This window comes from Aulonocara sp. 'chitande type north' Nkhata Bay, linkage group LG11, assembly GCF_057382095.1.
Source record: "Aulonocara sp. 'chitande type north' Nkhata Bay isolate Kocher_YH1m ecotype deep benthic linkage group LG11, A_spYH_male_GT1.1, whole genome shotgun sequence".
In the NCBI taxonomy this organism is placed as follows: domain Eukaryota; kingdom Metazoa; phylum Chordata; class Actinopteri; order Cichliformes; family Cichlidae; genus Aulonocara; species Aulonocara sp. 'chitande type north' Nkhata Bay.
Genome location: NC_141354.1, coordinates 32,749,628 through 32,767,626, shown reverse-complemented (window position 1 = coordinate 32,767,626; position 17,999 = coordinate 32,749,628).

The window sequence follows — 17,999 nt, the reverse complement described above, 5'->3', positions numbered from 1 at the left end:
TATATATATATATATATATATATATATATATATATATATATATACATATATATATATATATATAAATATAAAAATAAATATATAAATATATAATGTGCTGGAATGTGCAGAAAATAGGTTTAAATGTTGAACAGATTTCTTCCAGTCAGAGAATGTTGCATATTATTAAATTTTTGCTTGATGCATAAAGTTAAAAGGTTAAAACTAATGAAAACAAGTTTTAAAAAGAGACTTTTCCATTTGATTACATTTTGTATGATGGATTATGCAGAAAAAGTAGAATTGGGATGAAAGATCGATCACTTTATCACCTATTCAGATTGTAAATCATGTTTTTAAAAAGTAACTAAGTAATTAATTACTTTTGAAAATAAGTAATCAGTAAAGTAACGGGATTACTTTTTTGGGAAAAGTAATCGGTAATTAGTTACTGATTACTTTTTTCAAGTAACTTGACCAACACTGCTTAGGACTATGAACATGCTTAGCTGTTTCCATCTAATGCAACAGTATGCATTTGCTTTAGTAGTTGTTATGGGGAATGCCTTATGAAGACATGTTTTTGACCACTGCAGGAACTGTATCGTTCTGGAATGCTTAGATATCACGGATGTAAAATAAATGACAAATGATGTACATATGATATAGATTTGGTAAGTAATGGTTTCAAAGAGTTTTAAAGTCTTTATTTTATATAAACAATCACAGCAAGAAAGAACAAAAGAAAGCTTAAAATTGATTTGTGAAACTATATAGTTGTGAGACAATTCAATGTGGCCTCTTCACTATGATCTTTTTTCTATCAAATAAGTTATTCATGCCATTGTTCCCACCACTTTTAAATGAATATCTAACTCCCATCCACTTTTAATCCACTTGTTTGGTTCAGGTAAGGAATGTGGATGTTTTCTCCAAAACTGGGAGCACTGGTGGGTTTAAACATCAATATTCCATAAGCCTAACATAACCCACGCTGACCTTTCAGCAGATCACCTGACTGCATACAGTAAAGACAGCGCAATAACATATAACCATGTATTGTGTGACACAATCAGGTTAAAAATAAATAGAAATCCAATCAGAGTTTTATTAAAAGCAAACAAAACCAGTTGGATTGTATCCACCTGCTGCTGAATGGCGGTCACTGACCTTAGCACAGCGAAGCACAAAGGTAATAACCAAGCATGTTCCCTGGAGGGCTCCTTTCTGTCCTCTAATCCATGTGAGACAAGCTGTGTTGCTCCACTGGAGATGAATAACTACAAAACTGAGTTTCAGTGCTGTCACGAGGGTCGTGTGTTCGGATCACACACCAAGAGCCTTTCTGCTTATTACGTGATCAACCCTGGACAAAGCAAGAACAAAGAGAAATAGGAAAGTTCGCGAGTTGACATGGCCCTCTTGGCAGACTAGGTGGTATTTGTCATAGTGGTCACGATGAGGGACTGGATATATCGGCAATGTTGCTTGGATAGACTGTTTGTTTTTGCCACTGGTCCCAGGCAGATAGAAACTTGAAAGGATTATGCACCTATCCACACTCGTCTGTAATCCTAAAAGAGGACAACAAACACCTGAGGCACTACCCCTCCACAAAGTCCACAAACATTACTATATACAATGCTGACAGGATGTTTGTGACTTAAAAAGCTGCTTTCCTCATTTACATCTCTCTTTTCATTCAAGGTCGGATAACCTCCCATGGGTAAACTACTGGTGGCAACGTAGATGAAAAGAAGTCCAGGCTATCTTCCCTGAAAAAGTTGTCAGATGTAAGGACCAATATTGCAGGAACAACATGTCATGTTTTTAGAAGAGATTCTTATGAAGGTATTGTTTGCTTTTCTGCTTTTAGAACTGTTGTGCATTACCACAAACAGAGATTTGATTGGCAAATAATCCTTCTTCATCTATGTGCATCCTGCATTTCTCACATGCAGTGATTGTAGGACACCTACCTATAAAAATATCTTTGGATTTAAAACCTCTACTAGTGTGAATCGACAAGCAACTAAAAGAGCTAAAAAAAATTAAGGGATACAGAAGTGCCAAAAACTGCATTTGTTACATTGGCTGCTTTGAACTGGCTTCAAAAACCAGGTCAGTCTTCACAAAGTGGCAGGCTAAAATGAAAAAACATATTTACAGCCTAGTCCAAAATATCAAGTTGGAGCTTTATGGAAAGTTTCCCTGTTCATAATAAATCTGAGAAGATTGAATTCTCACACCCATCTTGGAAATTAAAGTAAAGGGCACTTTGACAGACTTTCCTAAGCAGGCAGCTGAAGGTGATCAGTATCTGAACAGAGTCACCGAACTGCATCTCTGCATGTTTGTGGTGTTAGTGCCTTTTTTACGAGATGATGCTATACATATTCTGGTTTTCCATGTGGTACAAACCATACACAAAGTTTGCGCTTCAGTTTTGGAGAGTTTGTATTATATCGCTGTGTTGCAAACAAAATTAGCTCTCATTAGCTGATAATTTAGCGCACTAACCATTCGTGCAAATATAGTAACTTCTGGCTTTGAAAAAATAACATGGTGAAAGCAGAGTCCAAAACCAGCGAGTGACATCATGGTGGCTATGTCCATCATTTATACTGTCTATGATGTGAATACACTGGCTGCCCTTGTAATTTTTTAGATGTTTCCTTTTAAGAAGCTTATTTTATAAATCAAGGAGAGGCTGTCGACCCAAAGACCTCCAGACACAATCAGATAAATCCACTCACTTTTTTTTCTCCTTTTTTGTTTGGGTCTGCCGATTTGCTGGAGGTTGAAGTGGTAGTCTGTGCACTCCACTCAACATCAAATTAAAGTAAAAGTGGCTGAGGTATTGATTCAATTTTGACAGAAAAAGTTGAGCAGCATACATTAAATTTCAAAACAGTTTTGACCTCTGGATGTCTCTGCTGGACCATAATATTTAAAAGAGCCTTGCATTAGCAACCTGTCTTATCAGTGCATATGACACTCTGTCAGTGTAGGACTAAGCCTGCCAGGATCTAAAGCAAAAATCCCAGACTTGGTAGTGAACATTCTGTGAGGAAAAAAAAAGATTACTATTATTATTCTGAATGCCAAACTTTAAAATGCCTTCTTCTGCAGGTGACCACGGTTAAATAATTAAATTCAGGAATACAACTCTCCTGGGATGGGACATAATTCAGTGTTTGCACAGAGTCAGAACTCCATATCTGAACTTACAAATGTCATTTTTAAAACTCGAAATTACAGTTTTGTTCTTCAAACTGCCATTAAAAATTTTTCCATTTGCAGCTATCAGAGCCTTGCAGACCACTGGCTTTCTAGCTGATAATTTGTGAAGGTAATCAGCACACATGTCCTGAAATGCTCCTATGACACGAATGGTGTGATGGGCTCTTTTACCATGCGGCTGGTCTCACATGAGCATGTGTGGGTCAATAGACTTTCAACAAAATGCCAGCTGACTGGATCTCTCCACAGTTTGAAGCTGTGATTTGCATTATTGTCCAGTTTGAGATGGTAAGTGACACAAACCAGATGGGATCCACAAGTCATGATACTGTCAAAACAGACTGGTTACCTTTCTTGTTCGAGACCCCTTAATGCTGTACAAATCTCACACTTAGGAACTGCCAAACCATTACTTTCCTCCACCTTGACAGATGGCACCATCAAGCATCTTTTCATTTATTCTAAATGTCAGTTCTGTTCTGTCTTTTTCTGGTTTTTGGTGAGACACTGACATATTTATTTGGATACTGAAAATTGGGCTTCATGCTTATTATATTTGCCTAATCTTTTATGGTTTATAGCAATTAATGATTCAATGGGTAAAATAAGCATTGAACATGCCACTAATTTGTTAAGTAAATACGTTTCTAAAGGTGCTAGTGACAAGAAAAGTGAAAAGGCATGAGAAGTCATGACACCAGCTGAAATCTGAAATTAGAAAGCAGTCCGGCCATTTATTGCAAATTAATATCAAGGCCAATGGCCTATAAAAAGGTTCTCATTACCAAGGTGTCACACAAGAAAAATCTCATGATGGGCAAAACCAATGAGCTCTCTCAAGGCCTTCACAAACTTATTGTTGTGAAACATACTGATGGCATTGGTTACTATAAAGGTTCCAGTGAGGACTGATGAAGACTGGATCAAAATCACACCTGAGAAATATATGCGACTAGTTTCTCCAAACAGATGGCATCTCAAGCTATCACCAACAAAGGCTTTTATACAAAGTCTTTAATAAATTTCAGTCTTAGAAAATTGATGACATGTTCAATACTTATTTTACCCACTGTATATTAGACATGATATATCACATTACATCATAGTCTTCTTTTAAAAACCAGAACATTTTTAAGGGGCTTGAAACTTTTGATCAGTAGTCTGCTGTATCTTTTTGCTGCACCATCCTCTGTTCAGATATTACTTTAAAGTATCACTACCACTCTTCATCCTGCATTCATAAATGTCAGAAAGATAAATGATTTTTAAAAAAGAAAAGCATGATTCAAATGCAGTTCAAGTGGAACAAGTCAAGCATGCAAAGCAGGAACAGAAAAGGTAAAATCGAGACCTCTAACCAAATGCCTGGAGAAATGAACTGAGGCATACAGTGTATCTGTGCTGCTCCCTGCTTCCACGGGCCAGTGATGGATGGAAGTCAGCAGATTGTTGCAGCCCTGACCAATTCATCCAGGAGTGTTGTGACATCTATTTCTAATGGCATCTGTGTTCCATGAGAATCAAACCTAACACTGTCTGACAGAAACATATGTCTCCGCTGTGCCTGTATGACTCTGGCTTTCGTGGCTCAACTCTACTATAGGGATGAAAAGAGAAGCTTTCTTTCACAGGTTGTCACTAAGACATTCGGTAGCTGCTCCTCTGATGTGCGGGCTGCCCGATAGCTGACAGAGAAGCACTGACATCAGGAATACTTTCCACTAACTGTTACAACAGCCAGTGGAGGATAGATTCAATAGATTCAATCAAATCCTTTGGAGAAAAAAAAATGACTAGTGACGGTGTAACGTGTACTATATTTAATTCACAAAAAGCCACGGGAACCTTGGTGGGAATAACAAAGTTTAAGTCAGGGACTGGGAGGCTGTTTTTCTGTAAATCTGTTTTCTTCTCAGATGTTTGTTCACTTACTGTCTTTCATTCTATTTTTGCATGCAGAGCTGCATAATGCAATGGTATCAAGGTGAAAATGAAATGAATTTCTCAAACGCAAAAAGTAATGAGTTTGTATAGTGTTACAATACCTATTCTACTATACTGACTACCCATGTTAACCTATTCAGTACCTTGTAGTCATGACCAACACCTCCCAAGAAAGTAAATTTGTTTTTATTATCATTTTATTTTGCTTACTTTTGTAAATGCTCGCTATCGTCTCACCACTTTTTCACCCCAAAGTCTGTTTTCTATTTGACCTAACTTTTTTTCACTCGTAGTTTTAGTTTCATTTTAGTTAACTAGGATAACATGTTTCATATGAATGACTGTGCATTTATCAGTGAGATAAACGAGACCTGTGTTGAAAAGGTTTTATGCATTTTTTTGCCATTCAGTGGCCCGATAGGATGGCAGTGTCGGTATGATGGCTGGTAGGCAGAACTGCTTGCTTTGATCAAGAAGAAGAAGAAACTTAAATGCACTAAGATGCTCACTTGGTTCACTGACTTGATAGTAAAACTGAATGTTTAAGCTAAAGAAAACTTTCTTTTTTCTTCTTTTTTAGAAGTGAGTTAAATGAAAACATACTTTTTTTTTATTTCCACGTGGTCTTAAAATTCAAAATGTTAGGCTGTGCTCACATTTGTTTTACTACATACCTAAATTCTTTCTTCAGTAGCAGGAAGTGACATTTGAAGAGCAGCAGAGAGGGGAAGTGTGGGGGGGAATCTACAGATCGAAGTCTGTCTGCTGTGAGTGACTGCAGAGGAAGAATGTTATGCTGGGTGTAAATGATCAGCTTCGAGCAGCTCAGAGAATGTGGTCGGATGAGGTATCAGACTAATCTTTGATCTCTCTCGCTCTCTCTCAAGAAAAAAGGTAATTTGTCTTTGAGCAACACAATCAAGCCCCAGTTCTGTCCGATAGAGTTTTTCAGGGGTTGTCAGAAGTTGAATACTGAGTTGACTGAAAATCTCAGTTGCATATGCAATAACTATGCTTGCCTTTGTAGAGTATGTGTTAATAAGATTATCCCATAATGTTAACCATTCATTTCAGACTGAATTTCTCTTTGGCTGAGTGGCTTTAGCTGAGTGGAAGTCTATGTTTAAGGAAAGAATTGGAAATTGGTGGGCTGCGTACATCAGGTCACCAGCTGTTTGAAGGTGACACATGAGACAGGATAAAATCTGTTATTTTTGATCAGTAAAACTGATGGAAAAACCATAAACCCATTTAAGGTGAAGCTGTCCAAAAGTGTACCTCATTGTTCCCATGTGTACAGTTTGTCCCTTTCATGATAGTTTTGTTATTGCCGCAGCTTTCAGTGTTTATATTTAGAACAGCTGCAGAAACTCTGTGCTTTGTGTAATGGTCAGGCAACACATTGTAGAAACTATTTAGTTTTTCTCATAATTATTTAGACATGAAGTAAATATTGCTGGCAGCTACATCATGTACTAAAAGAGAACGCCACTAAAATACCGCTGCACGTGTTCACCAATGTTGTATCTACAACTGATACAGTAGAGATAGAGATATTGTTCTTCTGCTTACTTTATCCACAGTGCATTTCATTTGCCAACAGTTTGGCTTACAGTTCCATTTAGAATATTTTTCCACTTACACTATCACAAAACAGATCTGAATGTGCAGTCACACTGAACTTGAATTATGAGGTGAGGCTGGGAAGCTGTGTGTGAGTGTGTGGGTGTGTGTTGAGGGTCCAGAAATAATCAGTTCTAAACTTTTCCTTTTATATTAAATGCTTGAATTATTTCACAGAACTCGGAAGACCAAAATGAATACAACATATTTGGGATTTTGAGTGAAATTCTGCTGATCTTTTCTTTCTTTTTTACTACAGAACATTTTGCAGATGTTTTGTATCATCTCTGTCAAAACTACTAAAGTACAAATTGAAGTATCTTACTCTCTTTCTTTGGTTCAACTAAAGCCTGATGCAAAAAGCATTGAGTTATTCCCCTCAGTGTTGTATTCACAGAGGTAAAGCACTCTGAGAAATCATTAAGTATTGTCACTTTGTTTTTGACACTGTCACTGAAGTTCAACTAAAATACTCAAATATTCTATTCACAGGTGGTCCTCACTACCTGAGTACCCAGTACTGCTGTTAAGAAAATATAATTCTTTTGGGGGTCATTGCCTCAAGTGCTCAGATTACCATGGTGACCACAGTTGCCTTCATCCTCCACATCTTCTCTAGCTCCTTATTCCGACCTTGTTTTTTCTCTGTTTTGCTCTTTCTTCCTGAGATTGGTGTAGCTACATCTATTGCTTCGGCTGTCTTCCTTAACCAGGAAGCACCCTAGTGGGTGTATCCCATTTTGACCTTGGGACTTCCAGGCCGTACTCAGCATAAATGTTCCTGTACACTATGCCAGCCACTTGTTTATGGCGTTCCATGTATCCCCTGCCTGCTAGCATCTTGCACCCTGCTGTTATGTGCCGGATCACCTCAGGGGCATATTTGTGCAGACTGCACCTGGTTTCTTGCCTGGTGTGTAGACCCCAGCCTCTATCAATCATGTGCTCAGAGCTTTTTCCTGTGCTGCCACGATTAGTGCCTCTGTGTGGTCTTTCAGTCCAGGCCTTGTCCAGACATTGAATTTTTCAAAATCAGCCACCTCATCTATCTGCTGGTGGCGCATGCCGTGCAGACTCCTGTCCTTCCATAGTGGTTCGTGTTCTTGCTCTTCTTCTTTCTAAGGTTTCTGCTGCCTGATTTTGATCCAGTATCCAATTCCATCTGGAAACAGCTGACTGGCAAAGGCATTAGCCTGACAGTGACACGACCTCAACATTATTAAAGCAGTTTGGGATTCTCTTGAACAAAAGGAAGCCAAGATCCAAAGAGAATTTTGAATGTCCTTCAGGAAGCCTGGAGGACTGCTTACTGAAGACTATTTAAAATAAGCTTGCCTAAGAGAATTCAGGATGTATAGAAGAATAGAGGTGGTCATACCAAATATTCACAAAATATTCACACATATTCGCTTTCAAGGTCATTATAATTGTACAAATTCTTTTATCGTAAAGAAAAAGAAAGCACCTTAAGTGCCTAGAGTTACCTCTAGGCATTGAATCTGCCTCCAGCAGATCCAAAAACGACATCTGAGATCTCTGTTTTCCAGAATTATATTTTCTTAACAGCAGTACTGGGTACTCAAATTCAAATTCAAATTGTATTTGTCACACACACACAACCATACACAGTATGACATGAGGGTGAAATGCTTGTAGCTGTACAATGCCCGACCATTAAATGACAGAAGAAAGTTTTACAATATTTACAATTTACAGTTTACTACAGAATTTACAAATTAACTTAGGAATTTACAGTAAAGAATGTGCAAATAGCAGAAGAGATTATAAAGATAAGGATTATAAATTATAGGAATTATAGGATTATAGGAAATGTGTGGTGGTGCGTGTGGTGACGTGTGTGAGAGTCCAGTCTTATAGTGACGTGTTTGGGAGAGTCCAGTCCTACACCTGGTTCAGGGCCCGAATAGCCTGGGGGAAGAAGCTCCTCCTCATTCTCTCTGTTTTGGCCTTAAGGGAGCGGAAGCGCTTCCCAGACCTCAACAGTGAGAAGAGTCCATTGTTGGGATGGGAGAGGTCCATCATAATCTTCCTAGCTTTGGACTTGCACCGCTTGGTGTAGATGGACAGCAGGTCAGGGAGCTCTGATTGAATGATGCGTTCTGCCGAGCGCACCACTCTTTGCAGATCTCGTCTGTCCTGCTTGGTGCTGTTCCCAAACCAGGTGCAGATGTTTGCCGTCAGGACGCTCTCGATGGTGCAGGAGTAGAAGTTCTTGAGCACCTTCAGTGGCAGATGGAAGTCTCTAAGTCTTCTGAGGAAGAAGAGACGCTGACGGGCTTTCTTAACCAGGGTGTTGATGTGGCAGGACCATGACAGGTCCTGAGTGATGTGGACACCCAGGTATCGGAAACTGTCCACTCTCTCCACTGGCGTGCCACTGATGATGAGGGGTTTGTAATTCCTCGCCTGCTTTGTAGTGAAGTCCACGATCAGCTCCTTAGTCTTGCTGATGTTTAGGAGGAGGTTATTCTCCTGGCACCAGGTCTCCAGGGGGCTGCTTTGATTTGGCACCATATAAATAAATGGAATTCGAATGTAACTATTGTTTAAGCAAAATAGGCAACATTATATAAACTGAATTTTGTTACTTTACCACTTCAGTGTTAATACCTTGTAACTCGATAAGAAAAGTAAACTTACTTTTACTTAAATTTACCACTTTAAACTCAGTTTCAGTCTTCTTGAAGGATTACTCCTCTCCTCTCTTCTATCAGACCAAATGTGCTGTCATACTTTTCCTTCTTAAATTATTATCTACACTTAAAGACATTTATTATGTTTATGTATGGACTGAATAAAACACTTTATTAATGTTTGTCTTTTTCTCCTGTAAATCACCCGGTCTGGGGGCGGCAAAAACATTTTTCAGGTCATATTTTTTTTTCCATATAAGATTAAATGAAAGCAAAGCTGCTGTTCAAAACCTTTTAATCTAAATTTTCTCCTCTTCCCTTTACAATTCTCATTATAGTTGTATAATGCATTTGAGATCTGGCTCAACACCTTTCCTTCTGAAAACCTCTTTATTCATTCAGAGAAGTGCCACCCCCTGCTCCCACTTTCCCACTGACTCAGCAAGCCAGCATGAAATAACACTGCTTCAATTTAGACTGCTCCTCCAATAACCAGATAGAGTTCAAAGGGTGCTTAATCTCACCTGTCACTCAAATAGCTGGGAGAGAAGGTGGACATGAATGAAGAACAAAACAGCATGGGAAGCGTGTGAGGGAGGTGAGCCAGAAGTTTTTGATTACTTTTCTCAGGGGACCTATCACATGGATTCAATGCAAATGCACACATTGCACTTTATGGTAAACAGCTTGAGTTATCTGGAGAGTTTTACCTCCGGATTTCATAATAAAAAGGAATTAAACAAACAAAGAATTGACTTCATTTGGTGTGGATTACGCTGAAAACATTTCAGTTATTTAGGCATCAGTAAAAATAAATAAATCACCATGCATGATGCCAAAGTTTGATGGTGATACATAAAATAAATCCAAGTCTAAAAATGATAAAAAAAAAAAAAAAAACTGTAACAAAACAGATAAAAACTTCTTACATTGTTAAAACTACTGTGTTATTATTTTGGAACTGGAAATTTTTTTAAAATAAGGTCTCAGTTAGCAATGAAAAGGTAAAATTGTAGAGAGAAATCAGATGCCACTACAGTAGGGTCAATTTATTTTCTCTAACCGTATTTAGGAATGTAAAAGTCATTGGTAAAGATTAGGAAGTTTTTGATCAAGGATAAGCAAAGTCTGGCAAAGTGCTTAAAAAGTTAGAGTGGTTTTGTTTGGCTGGATATTAATTGTCTCACTTTACTTCCCCCATTTGTTTTTACTCGTTTTACTCCCAGTAAAAATCCCTAGCACAACTAGCTACTGTTAATGCATTACAGGCTTCACCAAAGCTCCCTTTGGCAATAGACATCTTACAGAGGTCACATTTGAAAATGTACTCCATTATATCAGGAGTATAGCTTTTTGAATTCTCATGTTCTGCATAATCTGCAAACGTTTGGCCATTCCACTGAGCTCCGAGGCATAAAACCAAAGAAAATTCCCCCCTCGCCTTTTACCCGATATGATGGAGTTTTTACAAACGAAAATATTACAAAAATATAATGATATGAACCTTTGGAAAAAATTACGTGTAAAGAAAGAGAGCAATGCCACTGTTATCATGGGACATTCAGGAAATAAAAAACATAATGTGACTAGATTAAGCTCATTATTAACAAAAAGGAGTGTTGTTTCATCAAATGGAAAATATTTCATGTCCAAAAGTTTTAAAAAGGTTTAAGGGCGAAAAAAAAAACACATTAGCTCAAAGACGAAGGCTAACTGAACTGAATAAAAATACTTCAATTTGACTGAAGCAGTCATTAAAAAAACAAAAACCTAAAGCGAACTCATATTTAAATAGCTTTTTCTTCTGAAAATAATGATATGATCACCATGAATGGCTCAGTAATGTTGCATCCTAATACACTCTAATTTTCCTCTGTTGGTTTATGATCTTCGGATCACGTCTCATCTTATGTATCTTATGAAATAAAAGACAGTCAATGCAAACTTAAAGGATAAAACAGCAGCAAAATGTACTGTTCTGTGCCACTTTCCTGAAAAATAATGAAATTGAATTTAAATAGTTAAATATAGTCATTAATTACAAATCCAAGAACAAAGTGAAAGCTAACACTGAACGCTCATTGCAGCTATTTACAAGGTGACTTGTAAATAATGACTAATTCTGAAAAAGATTAAACTTCCAGCTCACACTCGGATTCTATTTTTAATAGGAGGTGCCTGAATGTGATGCATTGCTTTAATATTAAATCCCTGGGTTCAATGGCTTCCTGGTATCACTTTATCATTCAATTCATAATTCTTAGGGCACATTCTGACTGACAGTACCTCCTTCAAAATGGGCTAATGTTGCAGTGCAACTAGAATGCCAAATCAAAGAGCTCCAGCAAAAAAAGCATGGTGGTATTGGCCAGTCAGCTATCAGCCAGATCCTGCAATTGTTTATTTTAAAATATTAACAGTATGTGTGCTTGTATTTTTATTCTTAATCTTTTCATCATCACATAAAAATAAATAATAAATGTTATTTTGAGCACTAAAACCAGAAGTAAAATTCAATATCAAGCTTTTAAGTCCACTAAATGTTTGTTTTAAGGTGTTTTTTAAACACTAGACCTTTTCAAACATTTTAACACTGAAAAGTGCTTGGTTACAGTGAGGAAAAGAGTGTTTTTTGGGTTAGTGTTAGCTCTGCACATTTAAAAATCACTCTTATGCAGTGGGTTTAATTGCGATGCCAAGCACTCTCTCAGAAGCCTCTGTATTTGACTAGATGCGAGTAACAAACCTGTCTAACTATTGCTTAACCTCAGTCAGGCCAAGACAGCAAACACCGGCACTCAACTTGGGCCCTTCTGTGTGGAGTTTGCATGGTCTCACATTGCCTGTTTGGCTTTTCTCTTTGTAGTTCAGCTTTCTTCCACAGTACAAAGATATGCATGTTAGGTTAATTGGTGATTCTAAACTTGCCAAAGGAATGAATGTGAGCATGAGAAGTTGTCTTTCTCTCTGCATTAGCCCTACAATGGACTGGCAACCCGCCAAGGATGTACCCCACCTCTTGCCCTTTGAGAGTTTAGAGTCTACTCTTGCAGCCATGACTTGCCTTAAGGGAAGAAGATGGGTGACTGGCTGGATGGGCTGACTGGATTGGCGGCGACACGAGGCAGCATGACAACACACACTCACTATGAATTCAACAGACTTTTAACCTGCAGTGTTCTCACATGGATGAAATCAGACTATACACTAACTTTGTACTAATGAGCTGTCATATAAAGACTGTTGATTTTTGGTGGGGAATGTATAGAAAAATTCAAGCCTGCAGTGTAAGTGTGAAAATGGCTTATGGCAGCCACAAACAATATGCTACAATATCAGTAAGTAAATCTACATACATCAGTTTGAGCTGTGAGAATGTGTTGAGTTTTACTGGCTCAAACCTGTCACACAAATTTTTGAAAGTACAAAAGCTAAGTGAAAAGCGCAATAATGGTATTCTATTTTTCTGAATTATTTATGATCCCACAGCCCTATATATTATCTCCATAGCAATAAACTAAAAACCCAAGATTAAGGTGGGAAAGTTTTTTACACAGCCCACATTTTTCTCTAATGGACAGCCTATTATGTGAAGTGTAGGATCTGCATTAAGGGAGCCATACCTTTGTCTCGGTGCGTGCCTCAACTCCTTAAGACCCATCATTCCTTTCTGTCGCAGCCTGATAAATCAGGGCACCTAATCAGCGTATAAATATTCATGAGTCCAGCTCAGAGTACTTTTGAAGGTGTAACTCTTCACAATAGCTTGGCACGCAGCCTTCAGTGTGCCACAAATCCTGCAGTTGAATGGCAAAGTTGAGAAGGGTGAGGGAATGGAGTGTGCAGTTGAATTCACCCTTTTAGCATTTAGAGTAAGTTTTTCACATGGGATCACACTAAACTCTAAAGAAAAAACTTATCTGTGATTTTCTCTCATTCGTTTTCAAGATTGAAATATGAGGTGTCAAAACATGAACAATTACGAAAAATCATAAATTTGTGACCAATTTGGGAAGGGGAATGAGGCTGTCAGCTATCAGAGATGTATGCATTTTCAATTTGGCATTTCTTAATGCCCGCCAGCTTCTCTCACCGTACCGTTAAACTGCCATTTCTCCTTGTACTAATTGAACGCTCCCCCCGTTCTCTACCCACACCATCATGTATTGCTCATCTATCATTGTTTGTTGGGAGCCAGTGTGGTTGTCCTTTCCACTGACTTTGAGAGAGCACTTCATCTTATTTGTTTGTTCCCTGACATGGGCATGATGCACTCGACCAGGCTGGCCATTTAAAAGCTGGGAACCATTCAAGAACAGCCTCCTTTACCACATTGTGTTACTCAGTGCATTGGCTTTGTGAAGGGCCTCTAAACTGAGATCGTTTGTCATTGGTAAAACTATTTACCATTGACATCTAATTTACTTAATAGATATGCTGCACAAACAGAGCTCAGAGTGGCACAGAGCTGCAATACATAAAGGACTAGAAATAGCTGCATTTCTCTCCAGTGATTTGTATTTTTGGGACGCTAAGAACATAGACTAATTCATCTACAGGAGATGTCAGTGAAAGCTTTCTTAGTTAAAAGTGAATCAGATGACTGATGGAAGGTGGCATTTAAAGGTTATTTCATCTTGATAGTAATCCAATCAGTTGTTTTGTATGTTCCCCTTAAGTACAATAAGTATATTAATAATGTGAGTCATAGCCACACTACAACTAATAGGAGAAAAAAGTTTAAAATTATATTTAGAGATATTTTTTACGTGCTTTACAGAATAGATAAAAAAGAGGGATGATCACAGAAGTCCAAAGACAAAGATAAATGTTGAAGGCTATGCTGCAAAATAAAGCATTTAAATCTATCCCACAAATCCTTGTCAGGACCCGAGTAGACACAGGCAATTAGCTTTAGCATAGCAGTTTACTTAACGGCCACAGAAACACTTTGTTTAGGTTATTTCTGAATACTGTGAACTCAGATTTGTTTTTGTCAGCATTTAGCCAAGACCACAGTGTTTCCCAACTTTAAACCAGCAATGTATACATGCTCACAGACAACACTTTTTTCATGCTGAAGGCCCCAATGACCTCATTTTTAGAGAACTTCTCTTAAGTGCTTGTTGTTGCTAGGTTACAAAAAACATCTACATTGATATTAGAGTGTGAATAATTGTCTTGTAATTGACATCTAGGATCACTTTCATGTCAATAGGTCCACCTTCTTCTTGATTTTCAGTTGTCAAGACAAATGACACTAACGAGTGCATTGGTCTAAAACTCTGAGATGAGTGCATTTTTTTAAGGACTCAAATGTGGTGAGAGCTGTACTCCATGGGACTGGTGTAGACAATACAGTTGTAGTCAGAATTATATTATACACTCATCATGGAAATGAATTTCATGGCAATTTGACTTTTAATTACTTATTTAAATTGTTCTTTTTCCAGGGTGGCATGATTATACAGCATGCATCTTTAATGACTTTGGAAATGAGAATTGGGTGGAAGTTTGAAACTATTTTGGATTTTCTCAAATACGCTGACCTAAGTCCTTTAATAAGTAGAGCATAATGTTCTACAATGCTTTTTAACTTGACAAGGGCAAGGCTCTGGTTTCTCTTTGCTAGCATAAAAAGGATTTCTTTGACAACAATTATTGGATTACTCAGAACAATCACAAAATACAAGGAACTCAGTGAAGCTCTAAGAAAGAGAACTTTAGATTTACACAAGTATGAAAGGTTTCTTTATACCATCTCTAAAGAACTCCAGGTTCCAAACTCATCATTTCAAACAATGTTACTGTTTCAGGTCATCAAGGGGACTCAAAAGCAAGACACTGGAAATGATTTCAGAAGATTTAATGAATAGAATCATGAATCTTTTGCCACAATAATCCAGCTAAGACAGGTAGAAACGGTACAGATGAAACACTCAAAACTGATTTTCGTCTAGAACTTCATCAGTCAGGGAGTGAAGGTAAGTTACTCAATCCATCCTCATATGTAAATGAGTCTTTTCCAAGGTTCTTTGAGGAATTAATTCAATAATAGTGTGTATTTGTTACATGGTCAGGGGTGTGTGCGTTTTTTCAGGTTTCTGCTTCTGCTTGCTCTCATTTTCCTAGGAACTCCTCAAAGTCTCTAAACCTCTACAGAAGTCTAATTTCCATTTATACTTCTGGGTAAGAGAGGGAGGCAGGCAGTTGTGCGGATCTTACAAAAGGCCCAACTGGATTCACTGAGGGGACAGAAAGATAGGTTAGTAGCTCTTGTAATTCTAGGAAACAACCAAACAAACGGAACTAGAGGCTGAATCACAAGTGGCCTCTACCATATAAAGTAGGTAACAATATAGCCACAAGTGGTGATAGCCTGGTTTGAGTATTTGCCACAGATTGCAGGATGTAAGACAGGTAAGGCTACTGAGACCTCGGTGAACCATGCCCACTCCTGAAAGGGCTTAGTTCCACCCATACACACACTGCCACGGATATAGGAGAGAAAGAGAGAGCAGAAGAAGGAGAGACAAAGAGAGGCAGTCCGCACATGAGGATGACATGACATCTACAAAAGTACAGTTATTATAAGTTATTCTGATGACTTAGAAGACCCAAATTGTCATGCTCAGATGCGAGGAAATAGCTTAGGATGTTCAAGCCTGCCATGAACAGGTAGCTGCAGGAACACTATTTTACAGTGAAGTTTATTTGGCGTTGTCATGGACTGAAAGGGTGCCAAAAAAGAAGGAAGCGCCTGATCTAAAATTGAGACCTTCAAATTTACCTAAAACTTGCAGCCACCTAAAAAACAAAATGCTGTCTGGAGAGAAAAAAGACAAAGATTGAGCTATTTTTCACAATGACAAAAGGCATGTTTGGACAGCTAAAGGCTTTCAAACCTAAGAACTGTTAATCATGGCGATGGTAGCATCATGCTCTGGGGCTGTTTTCCTGCCAGTATACTGGTACATTACACTAAGTGGATGGCTTAATAAAGTAGTAGGACTATCTCCAAAACTTCAGTTTCACCTCCATTCAACAGCTAGATGGTTGAAACTTCAACACAATTAGGTATTCCAACATTTCAGTCATATTAAAACTGATGTTGGAATCGATAGAACAGGCTAACGTTAAGCTTCCAGATTGGGCTTCCCAAAGCACCAAACATTGATGTAAAAGATTTCGAGCCTGTGTGGACTAGAGAAAATTCAAAATGAATTCAAACTTATGCACCCAATGTAACCCAATTCTTGTTTTTTCGGTAAAGTCATTAAAGCTGTACAATCATTTCACCCTGAAAAAAACACAACAGTTAAATCATTAAAAGCCTACCATGACATTCATGTTCATGGTGAGTGTATTTAAACTTCTGATCACAACTGTAGATACTCACAAAAAATCATTTCCTTTGTCACAAAGAAAAAAGGTCTTTTACTTCCTTTTTACTGAAAAATCTGATTGCGTGGCTGTTACACACTAAGTGCCTATTTGTTATTTGGTGCTAATAAGACAGTATATAGTGAGCGTGCAGACTTTTTATTGTTGTTTTTTGTTTTTTTGCTGAAAGCCACAGCCGAACAAAACTATCAGTTCAGTTAGAATATATCAGAAAGTAGAGTTACAGGACGGACAGCTAAATGATAAACCGTTGTTGTTAAGAAGGCTGCAACAATGTATATATAATTCTGTGGTTTCATTGCTCTGACAGATTATTTGTCACTGGACATTGTCATTATAAAAACACTATTTATATTAATTTTAAACAATCACTTTTAGTTGCTTAACCTCCTAGGACCTGGCATCCACATATGTGGACATCACATTTTGTTTCGTTTCAAATATCTTTTATTAGGAGCAAGTATCATGGTTGTTACAAATTGATAGAACTTATGCCCCTTTTTTCTCTAAGCTACATCACATTTTGGGTTGTCTAGACTAAAATACTTAATTTTGCTCTAAAAGGGCCTGATATCCACTTACGAGGACATTATACTGCCTCTGTTTTATCAACATTAAAACCGAATATCCTCATTTTTTTTAGGAACAAAAATCAGGTAAAAAAAAAATAAAAAAATAAATCTGGTGATTCTTTGTTTTTACATTCATCGGGTCCCAATATGCCCAAATATCAATGAGAAATTAAAAATGCATGCTATGGAAGAGTTCGAGTCTTAGGAGGTTAAGAATGGTTATGTTGCCATGGGTATAGTGATTATAAACATTTGAGACTGTCATCCACCAAAATGTTACCCTATATATATTTTGCACAAGCTGCTATTTGTGACAAAGTAGCATATATATATATATATATATATATATATATATATATATATATATATATATTATGGAATGCCCTTTAGGAAAATATTATATATATATATATATTCCAACCAAAGTCTGAATATATAGAATGAAACTTGAATATATAGAATGATCTTTTGAATATATAGAATGAAACTTGAATATATAGAATGATCTTTTGAATATATAGAATGAAACTTGAATATATAGAATGATCTTTTGAATATATAGAATGAAACTTGAATATAT